Source organism: Leptinotarsa decemlineata, unplaced genomic scaffold (genome assembly GCF_025532065.1).
Source record: "Leptinotarsa decemlineata unplaced genomic scaffold, Ldec_3_MD MMD2_tig00026354_RagTag_RagTag, whole genome shotgun sequence".
In the NCBI taxonomy this organism is placed as follows: Eukaryota; Metazoa; Arthropoda; class Insecta; order Coleoptera; family Chrysomelidae; genus Leptinotarsa; species Leptinotarsa decemlineata.
In genome coordinates this window covers 21,938,963-21,950,712 of record NW_027412702.1, presented here as the reverse complement: position 1 = coordinate 21,950,712, position 11,750 = coordinate 21,938,963, and the positions used below count along the sequence as shown (strand labels likewise).

At 32.8% G+C, this 11,750-nt stretch overlaps 1 long non-coding RNA gene across 1 annotated transcript; it reads left to right on the top strand.

Moving 5' to 3' along the window:
- The first annotated feature begins 3,690 nt into the window (after positions 1-3,690).
- LOC141486487 (uncharacterized) lies at positions 3,691-6,408 on the top strand. Its single transcript, XR_012467886.1, has 3 exons — positions 3,691-3,813; positions 5,865-5,971; positions 6,106-6,408. It is a non-coding gene; the product is annotated as an uncharacterized lncRNA (long non-coding RNA).
- Positions 6,409-11,750: the final 5,342 nt, after the last annotated feature.

Here is an 11,750-nt window from a genome sequence, read left to right as displayed (position 1 = left end):
TTTCTGTAGTACCATATCTCAATGAATATTTATTCTACTGTGCCGTGGTATTACTGATCGATACTGCTGTTGATTTTTTTCCAAATTTCAGTTTTTTGCAACTTTTCACCTCATCACTATATGATACTGATAAGCAATTTTTGGCCAATTTTTCTGTATGAGTTCAAATTGAACCATAGCGCTGCCAGGCATTTGGCAGTGTTAATGATCGTACTCTTCGACGTTTGCTAGATTTCCTTCCGGTGATTTCAGCCTTGAAGATGAACCCCGAAGTGATCGACCAACCGTAATCCAGGACGAAGATTCAAAAACCTTGGTGGAGACCAACCGTTGCGTGAGATGATGGAAGAACTGGGAGTCAGCTCTCAGCTAGAAAAGTGGGAACCTTACAATTCGAACCAACGACATAAATTGTCACGTTTCGAGGTCTATTCTTCTTTGCTTTTGCGAAACGAGCCATTTTTGAATCGATTCGTCACGTGTGGTGACGAGCCACCTTGGCAATTGCCAAAAGCAAAAATCGACAATAAAAAACCAGGGTTAGGATATTTTAGGTTTTGCAGTTATTGAAAATTCATAAAGAGTTTTCCTTATACATATAAAAGTCATTCAAAATGAGAAATAGATGAAGCAGAGACTCACTTCGTGAAACCACACACAAAAATAAATCACCTTGCGATCTGTTGAAGTAAGGAAAATTATCAAAATATGGAGAAAACTCTTTATATGAATATTTGGATTATCCATTTTTCGAAGAAATCATAACACTGAACATAACAATGAACAATGATAGTGGTCCTGATAGATATTATTTTAATAGGGGAACCCAAGCGGGGCTTTCGAGATTCACTGAAGCGCGGCAGATTAATATACAGGGAGATACCTTGTACCCGGTTAAGTACCTCCACCAAATATGAGCACCATATATAAGCCGCCCGTGAAGGATAAAGGATCAGATTAGTAAAAAAAAAGTTGATCATCAGAAATTCTGGAGCGCGTCAGATCAAGGTAGGGTGAGTTAATTACATGCTAAAAAGTGTATATTCCAGTAATCTGATAATTCGAGAGTGACGTAAAGGAAGAGGAGGGCAGCAAAGTTGTGAAAAAACGTCATCTCGACATTCTCGAGCGTAGCTGTTTTTTTTATTTTGAAGAGAGAAATTCAAGGATATCAAAAAATATATAATCTGACGATATCCGCAAGCTGAAATGGCAAAAATTTTGCGAGAAAGTTTAATGCGTGCAGCTGCGTGATGCCTATATTTTCCTCTCTGCGTTTCTATTTCTGTTTCAGCTGATTACAGAGACTCGTTCGTGATGAAGATGATGATTAATTAATCAATTAATTGATGGATGTAGCCGTTACTACGTGGTAGGAAATCATAATGAAGAAAAGAGAAATGAAACTTTCTATGTTTTTTGTCACTTCTATTTGTAACTAACACTTTGTATGTTTTTTACCACTTTCATTTGTAACTAACGTTACTGCAGTTTCGCCCTATAAGTACATTTTCAAACTTATATATTGTATAAGTGACTGCAGTAACGTTAGTTACAAATAAAAGTGATAAAAAACATAGAAAGTTCCATTTCTCATTTCTTCATTAATTAATCAATTGATTATAAAAAATTTTTTTGAGCATTTTTTTCAATTATTTTTTCATAAATACAAGTATTCTGCTTGAAAAACATACACTTATTTATTTGCATGCTATTTCCTGAGCTTTTCAACTAATTAGGTTTGATGAAAATGAAAAAATAAAAATTTTTTTTTGTCAGATTAGGCGAATCCCTCTAGATAATCCTCAGATTATGAGACGGCACGTCTAAAACATAAAGATGAACCATATATATCTTAATCTGACGCGCTTGAGTATTTCAAAATGACGATTTTTTTTGCACATTATAATAATGGCTGCGAGTTTGCGTCAGATCGAAATCGTCAGATTATTGAATTAGAGCTTTTTTTTGGTGCACTCAACACCCCCATAGAAAATCTGACGAGCTCAATTAATTTTTTTTTCATTTTTAACCCTAACGCACAACCACCCACATCATGCAAATGATCAATTGATGGTATCAATATTTGACGCGCTCGAGTATGTCAATGCAACAGTTTTTTTTACATATTTAATAATCTATAGCAGCTTCTCTCAGCGATGAAAAGGTATATATCATATAACATTTTTTTCTTTTTATCATCTAAGCTTTGCAACCTAATATGTCTCTATGACGCTCGAGTTAATCCCCATTTTGCATCGTGGGCTCCCCTGCTATTTGTAAAATTCTGACATCATGGAAAAATCTAATGTCAGCCTCGTTGACAAAAAATATTGATAATGACGTACTTCAGAGCTCGTGAGTAATAGTATAAATATTTATCTAACGTGAGCAAGAGCGGTCTTATAAATATTTTTCCACCTTGTTTGTTCAAATCATTAGGAGCCAAACAGTCTATTTTGGTTGATTCCACAATTGAGCGAGCTATAAACCAGGACAAATACATTAGAAATGCCTGAACAGAAAGTGCTACCGACTTACGCTAGAAGATAAACACGTTCAAAAAAGTTAGGTTACTTCTGAAAATATAAATAACAAATATATGGTTATATTCTGTAACACAATTTTCTATTTTTAATTCAATACTAGCTGTAGTAGTTGAAATGAAATGATTATTTTTAAATAATGAAAGATCGATTGATATTGCTTCATATACCCCTACCAATGGCTTACTTCACTCACAAAACAACGCTTCGAATGATTCACAATATTCAACAACATCTGATGAAGCTATGAAATGCTACAGGATATTCTGGAATTTTGAGGAATGCTTTCGAATGCTCACCAATGCTCTGGAAACTTCCAGTCCTCCCAACTTCAACAGACTGCTTTCCAGATGAAATCGTGAACATCTTTGAAGAGGGAGAGAGGGTTATCACGAAAAGAACTGAGGATTTGTAGAATGTTTCCGATCCTTTCATACTATTTCTGAACAGTCCAAAATGTTCCGAGATATTCTGAATTGTTGTGGAATGTTATCGAAAAAACTCGAAGGTTTGAATATTGAAAATGATAGCCTTCATATTTTTGAAAGCACAGGAATCCGAAACAGGAAACTGTTTCGGAATCTCTCGAATATTCTAGGAACTTTCTAGAGTACTTCAAAAGCACGCGATGCGGATAAAAATGGTTACTTCTTTGAGGGACAAACTGATGTCTTTCTTCGACAGAAAAAAATTTAGGCATATAAACTTGCTGGGGAAGGGTCGCTAGTGGTAATATGATTTTGAAAGAGGTAAGTGAACTTATAATAATATTAATAATAATAATAATAATAATAATAATAATAATAATAATAATAGGTCTTTATTCCCATAATGATACAATAAATAAACGGGAAAGGCTGAATATCAGTTGGTTGCACCAAAAGATGCCACTTCTGTTTTTCATCTTAGGCCATATGTATGATTCGTTTGAAGATACATTTCTGGCCAATCAGTGCGTTTCAATCAATGAGTTCTTACAAAATATGAGGAGTGTATATCCGAGAGTGAAATTGTAAACTACTATGTGTCTAACTCGTTATCACATTTTATAAAGTAAACATCATTGTTTCAATATTTATCAAGGTTAAATACCTCTTAAGCTTCTGAGTTTGACATTTTATGGGACAATAAATGTGTAATGAAAGGAAGAATATATTTGAACGATCTTTTGAATGGTGATTCATGACGTGTTTCAGTATCCTTTTTCTATTGTGATGTCTATTCAGGCATCATCGTAAATCATGTGTGAAGGCGACGAATCAATACAGTAAGTGAGCACTCGTATGTTGTCTTATGTTGAATGTTGAACATTGAAAGAATTATGGGGTTTGGCATTTTTTGGCAGAAAAACGAAAAACTGATATTCTACAAATTATATAAAGTTTCAGTAATTGTTGTAACCACAAAAAAAATTATATTCTTACGTTCACTTACTCAAATTTGTTTTTCGAATATTCAAACTGATCGCTAGTGCATTAGCATTTTTCATACCATCTAGTAATAGTTATCAGCAGCTGCAATGGTGAGAAATGCGTATAAAACCCAAAGAATAGTCATATTGCTTTTTTCTCTACAAACTAAGTTATCCATGACAGACATCAAAAAATGAATCTCGGAATTGGTCAATCACGCTATGTATTGAATTTTTTTCCGCGTGTCGATTGAATCATTTTCATTATCAACTATGTAATGGAAGATATGGTGCAAATGGTCTATGCTTTATGGGAAAGTGACGCAAACTCTTACAAAGAGAATTTCCCCAAAAGAAGACAACCAGATGGAAGGGCATTTCAGGCCTAAAAACACTAAAGCTGGTAATGTCAATCACCAGAAGTTCGAACGAAGAGAATACATTTCAAATTGCTCTTTATGGAAAACAACTATTTCATCAGTTTGTTTTTTATCAACACAGTTTAACTTTGTAACGATTTCTGATTATAATAAGCCATTACATGGTTTAGTTATATTCATAAAATGATAATTGGTCGAAAACCTGATTTAGTGAAGTAACAGATTTTATAAATATCTCTCAAAATATTAATCATTCAATATAAGGCAACGACAACAAATCATGAATTGATTCAGATACGGAAATGATAAACAATGTACCTACTTACGGTGTTCTTTAATACAATCCGGTCAAATGGAGGGAAAGTGCTTACCATCTGCAACAAAAATACATATGTTATTCACCTCACAACGGTAATTTCTAGCCAATTAGTATAATCATTTGATAATGATGAATTAATTTGATTTATTACTGTTTTTTCTTGCCTAAATATTCATTCACGCCCGAACAGTTCGAAATCTAAAGAAATTTAATGAAATTGATATGGACATGCAACATGGAAAATATTTTGAATCAATAAGTGCCTATGTGTTGCATTCATTGGTTCAAACACTGTAAAATTTTTATGAATAACTTCATTGTCGTCACAGGTGCTATTTTTATTCGAGGTTGATGTATGATTGATGTGAAATTTGGAGAAAAGACGGGAACTAGGATTCCCACAGGGAACGGCAATGTTAGTGTGTCAGAACAATAAAACTCATAAATAATATTAATTCCTTCATGTGTACAATATTTTTCGTTAGCTCATGTTTCTCTAACACAAACACACTGGATGGTTGGTCTACTCGAGAGCATGCGACGTATAATTTTCCGATTGGAAAACATGATGTGCTCAAATCCAAACCTCAAACGGAAATTGTTTGGCCTTGGGGCTTATTGACAATCATTGCAAATGTCGATTTTATTGGAAATTGCACACGTTTAACATGAAGTGGCACATCTGTAGGTAACATAGGGATACGTGGTATTTATGTATTTTCGCCTCTGAATTTGCCATTCAAAATGCTGGCTTAGACGAGGTTTTCTATTAATTTTTTTATCGCGTGCAGTTGCTTAGCCGTAGTGGATTTAAATTACGGAGCGATCCAACCTTCAGTTGTAAATTATGCGGTGGCATGGTCGGCAAATCCGATGAGTTCAAAAACTCTGCTGGATAATTCACAGCTTCGGTGGCATCGCAAACTGTATCTACGCTCGATGGAGCGTAGATACAGTGGCCGAAAACTGTGTAGGGAGTGCGAGAAGGCTCATTGTGTGAGAAATACAGGAGATGTGGCATTGAAAAATACACATGAATTGAAAAATACATGTGTATTTTTCAATGCCTCATCATAAAAAAATAACTAAAAATTTTGTCAAAAAAATGTTAGGGTGGAGCATCCTTATTACCTAGGGATAATTCTTTCAAAAACTTCAGGAATATCATGTTTTTTATTCACACCATACAATTTCAATCAATATTTCAGGAGTTATCCCAAAATAAAAACTGTCCTGGAAAATTCAAGAGATGACTAAGAGAGAAGGTATATCATATGACAACTTTACTGTTAGAACAACTGAAGAATTCTCCATGGTAATACTTCAACGATAAAAAACAACAACAAATGAAAGACATTTTTTATAACCTACCATTTCTGAATCTATGAAAACAATCTATAGATAATCTACTGATATATTTTGCACTAGATTACATATCAAATTTTTTAGGTTCTTCTGATAATCAGATAGCACAGATTCAAGCCTAATCGTGAGAAAATCTAACGTGAATATGTTCAGTGGAAGTCAAGAGCACCAATTATTCTATTTCATCAATTAACGTTTTGGAAAGTTTATTTTCCAGAAGTTCTTGACAGACAGCAACTCAAAATTCGGTGAAGGCGAACAGTATATTTTGGAAGTAGTTCCCTCAATGAAAGCGGTTAAGGTATATTTCTATATTCTGAAACTGTTAGAAGTACAAATCAGTACGTCGACGAGAATATAATGGTTGTGAGATATTTGTGTCTTATAATTTTATGGAATTAAATCCCAATAAAAATAATCAAAAATAGACATAATAATTTCCAACATCATAAAAGATGAATGTTGTACTGTTTATGGCGATATAACAGCTATAAATATTCCAATAAAATTAATAGGGATATTTTAATCAATATGAATATTTTTTGAGAAAGTTTCAAAGATTCATTATAGCGAATGTTGAAAGTTACCAGATTTTATTGATATCTTTTGTTCAGGGGCATATATCTATTTGTTGCAATACCGATACTTCGAAATGTCAAGACGAAAAAATAATGAAATTGATATTTGTGTCAACAGAACTTCAGATTGTATAAAATTTATCCATATTTCAAATAAATTTTTGATTGAATTCTTCAACTGTATCTACATGGCACTGTCACTAGACTGCTTCAGATTTATGATTTTATTTTTTGTTTTTTTTCTGACCACATTCTTTTCCGTCTTCCAAAGAACATTATCGTACATGTGATAATCGAAAAAAAGTTCATCAGCATATGCAAATTCGTCTATATCATATTAGGAACTGAACATGAAATCCAAGACATGAGTAAGATCAAGATAAATGGATTTTTCACTATAATTCGGCAGAATGGACTGTAATTTTCTATGCGTGGTATCTCATTGAATACCCACGCAGTAATTTGGTTTCTGTATATAGGTTTCTGTTCTCAGAATGATGAACAATATTATAATGATGTTTCTATTATGTTTCTTTCAATGATCATCATATTATTATAATGAAACCTTACCTTGCAGTTCAAACAGACATGGACATAATTTGAAAAATATACCTACTTCTCAATAATATACCCTCAGTTAATGAATCGAAGAGGTTTTTGTATTAAAGTGTATAATTTTTAAAATTCTTGCGAAGCGCTTTCGACTTTCGTCATCATCAGTGCTCATCTGAAAGTAAGTGATCTAGTTGAAAAGGGAATTTAGTGATAATTGAAGTTGTAAAATTTTTTTAAGGTTAAGAAATTTGGAAAAAATTGTTTGAGCTTACTTACTTGTCAGGCAACAGGAAGTATCAAATTAAGTAAATTGCACATTTGTAATGTTTGACTTATATGAGACAAAATAGGCTTATAGCCAAGAAAATACATTTTTGGATTGAGGACATGTGGTTCGGTCAAAGTATCATATGAAGGACAACTTGAGACAGAATGTGTCAGGTGTCATGTTAAAATAATGGTACCAACTTGAGGAGTGATCCATTATGGATTTGATTGAATATGTAGAGGGAAAATATTGAATAAATTATATTAATAAACTGCGATTAATTAGTAATTCATAATCCTCTTATGAAGGGGAAGGAAATCTCTGTTCAAGTTTACTTGAGTATTCAAACAATGATCATTGTTGGAAAGTTCTTTAGAAATCTCCAAATCTTCAAACAAGTCAAGTCTAAGGAAATTTCTATTATCTATTTTATGTAATATTTTGAAATTTCTATTGGGACTAAAGTTGTGATTGTGAAATTTTATGTGGTGACCAAAAGCAGATTTGTCAGGTTTTTTTAAATGTTCATTATTACGAGTGAAAAGAGGTCTACAGGTTCTACCAATGTAAGATGCCGAACAATCAGAACAGTCAAGCTTGTAGACTCCACTTCTGTGTAATTTGTTGATTTTGTCTTTAGAATCTACTAAAAAGTTACTTGAGTTGTTTTGAGATTTAAAAGAAATTTTTGTACCAGGTATGGTATTTTCTATAAATTTGGAAATAACAAAATACATATTTTGATCAAAATAAGGTAAGGAAAAATATCTCACAGAAGGTGAATTAACCAAGGTGGTAGAGTTGAAGGCCAATCTTCTATCTGATCTGAGTTTAAATTTACTAATTAATTTGTGAATAATGGATGGTTGATAACCATTGTTGACAGCAATCTGTTTTGAAGTATTTAATTCTAAATTGAAATTGGAGGGAGATAAGGGAATGTTCAACAATCTGTTAACATAACAATTGAAGGAAGCCATTTTATGTTGCATAGGATGAAATGAATTGAAAGGAATGACATGATCGGTCTGGGTTGGCTTTCTGTAAATGGAAAAATCTAGTTGTTAGTTTTTGTTACAGTAAGATCTAAAAAGTTTAATTTATTGTCTTGTTCTATTTCAAGTGTAAATTTAATTTTTGGATGTAAGTTATTTAAGGAGTCCAGGATATCACGTGCTACATTAGAGTTAACATCTATGAAAACCAAGCAGTCATCAACATATCTGTGCCAACTAAAAATCTTATCAATTTTATTAATTATGACGGAATTTTCTAAATTTTCCATGAAAATGTCAGCCAGGAAAGGTGAAAGAGGGTTACCCATTGCTAGGCCTTCAGGTTGACTGTGAAATTTATTATTAAAGACAAAAAAATCTTGGGAAATGCAAAATTTGAGTAGTATTACAAATGTGCAATTTACTTAATTTGATACTTCCTGTTGCCTGACAAGTAAGTAATCTCAAACAATTTTTTCCAAATTTCTTAACCTTAAAAAAATTTTACAACTTCAATTATCACTAAATTCCATTTTCAACTAGATCACTTACTTTCAGGTGAGCACTGATGATGACGAAAGTCGAAAGCGCTTTGCAAGAATTTCAAAAATTATACACTTTATTACAAAAACCTCTTCGATTCATTAATTCAAATAAGTGTATTCAGCTTTTCCAAATCTTTTTATATACCCTCAGGCCAAACAATCAGAAATCAAGTAATGGGTATCTCAAACATATTTTGGAAAAAGAAAAGAGATAATTGCGGGTAACTTCATAAAAAACAATGTGGAAGACCATATGCCAAGTTATCTGATTTCCTTTTCAATGCCAAAAATAAGGTGGATAAGTTGGAAAAATCTGGAGTTTACAAGCTTAGGTGTCCGGAGTGTAATAGTGTTTATGTGAGACAATGTGGTCGAAATTTTCAAAAACGGTATGCTGAAAATGAAAGGTCCTTCAGACTAGTAGAAAATGATTCGACGTTTTCAAACCACTCAGACTCAATTATTTAGAATCCTTGGAAATTCGCAATCATAAACATTGCGGGTGTACCCTGTTAAATGGTCAAATCGATTTAGTTTACTCACCGGCTTTCAAATTGGCACATCCGCATTGTAAATTGTAAATTCAGGTACTCAATCAAGCCAAGCACCTCTATTATTACCTACAGGGGTGCTATATGAGAGCTAATGTAATAAACCATTGTTAGTTTAATGTATAAGTTTGGAATAGGACGAAACTGCAGTAACGTTAGTTACAAATAAAAGTGGTAAAAAACATAGAAAACTCCAGTTCTCTTTTCTTCATTATAATTTCTCACCACGTAGTAATGGCTACATCGATCAATTTATTGAAATGTTGTACGTAGGTTCGTTTTATGTTGTAGATGTGCAATCAGGATTTTAGAATATACCAACTGGGAAGCCAGGTACGGGGAAAAAGTGTGTTCATCACTGTTATCATCAACATAACATCCGTGTGGAGCCGAGGTTGCTGCTCTCAAGGTTTCTTCAATTGTTGGTTTCAGTATGAAGTTTAATGTTATGTTAATTTCATGACAATATTACCTATTTTTTTGACCTTCAGTTCATCATATAATAATCTCAAAATTGTGTGGTGCTAATAATAACTGAATATGGAGACTATGAACAACTGGTGAACTTGTCATCGAGACATGACAAATCATATTCAGACCTAACACCCTTTTAGAAAGGTTATTTCAACTAATGAATCATGGTGGCCAGCGATTAATACAACTTACGCAAAATATAGTTTTTAAATGACCTGAAATTTTCGGTGAGGAGTTGTCATCTCATCTCAATGAGGACTAGGATTGGTGACGAGTTCATCTGTACTTTGAGGATTCAATAGAAAATAGGTTTTGTATTCACACAGTTTCAACAATCTCATGAAATAATCAATAATCAGTAATTATCAGTGAATTGACAATCATTGTATTTCCTGAACCACAATGAGTCTATCCTATTGTTTTGAATTGTAATAACATTTGTTCAAAACATAATCGTTATCACCAAAATTTCAATCTTGATGGCATCGAATGACAAATATAGGTTTTATCTCTCTTTAATGTACCAACATCTACAAGAAACGTTACATTAACCACTGGTAGGAATTTTAACGATGTCCAATGCAATCTCGAAAGAAAAACTACGACTAATAGGAATTAACATGATAGTATCGCTTTTTATACCTTTTGGTTTTGAAATGTTATAGTTCTGGAACTCTGATATGTTAGAGAATTTATTGGCGATGACACAATGATAACGTCGGATTTGTAGATTTCAAGATTTCCTGTCTGAATATTAAGTGACACGTAGCAGATCTCCTTCATAAATCTAATGCAAGCTCATGAAGAACATATTCTACAATGTATTTTTTATTTAATTATTTGTTTTATTGATCACAAGTACACCATGGTGTCTGGACAAGTCACATAAAATACACATATATGACATATATGTATAAAATTGTAAATTATAAATTATTTACAACGTAAAATTACAACATGATTACTAACACATGACATATGAAACAAAATTTAAAAGTGAAACATAAACATATTAAGGTCCATATAGACTATTAACAAATCTGTAAGTCATACTTATAAATAAGAGCAGATTGTTGTTGGTTCACAGATGGATCGAAAAAACCTTCCGGTTCTGGTGCAGGTGTTTTCAATCGCAAACCCAGGACAGAGATATCAACCTGCCTAAAAACCTATGCGACTATATTTCAAGCGGAAATTTATGATAGGTTCGTTGCAACCAGCGTCAGAAACAGTTTCTGACAGTCAGGATTCTGCGCAGTAATGTGATTGCGTTCTAAAGTGAGTTTCCAACCATTAGTAAACTATCAGTTTTCTGTTCCATCCAAGATTCAAACATTCGAAATCTATCAGAATGGTTTGAGGATTATCTTCTAACCATTAATCTAACGCATGCGTATTTCATATTACTGGTTTTGTTTTATGTTCATGCAACTTGCAAACAACTTTACTTGCAAAAATTGTTATAAAATAAATTATATATTTGCTGGCGCACGAAAAATTAGGAATTCTTTAAGTGAACCTAAAATATGAACATCTTCAATTACACAAATTAATTATTGCGGTGACCTACTTACCTCCCAGTTCCATGTTGATTCGTAAATAGAATAGAGATATAAAATACTGCAATCTTCTTTGACTCTTCAGAAATACACTTGATTAGATTTATTTTAAAAGGTTATGTTGAAATTCCTTGCCAAACTTCAGTTGAACTATCAGCTGTTCCAATCAGAAATTCCAAACCAATATTTAACGCGTTGACAATG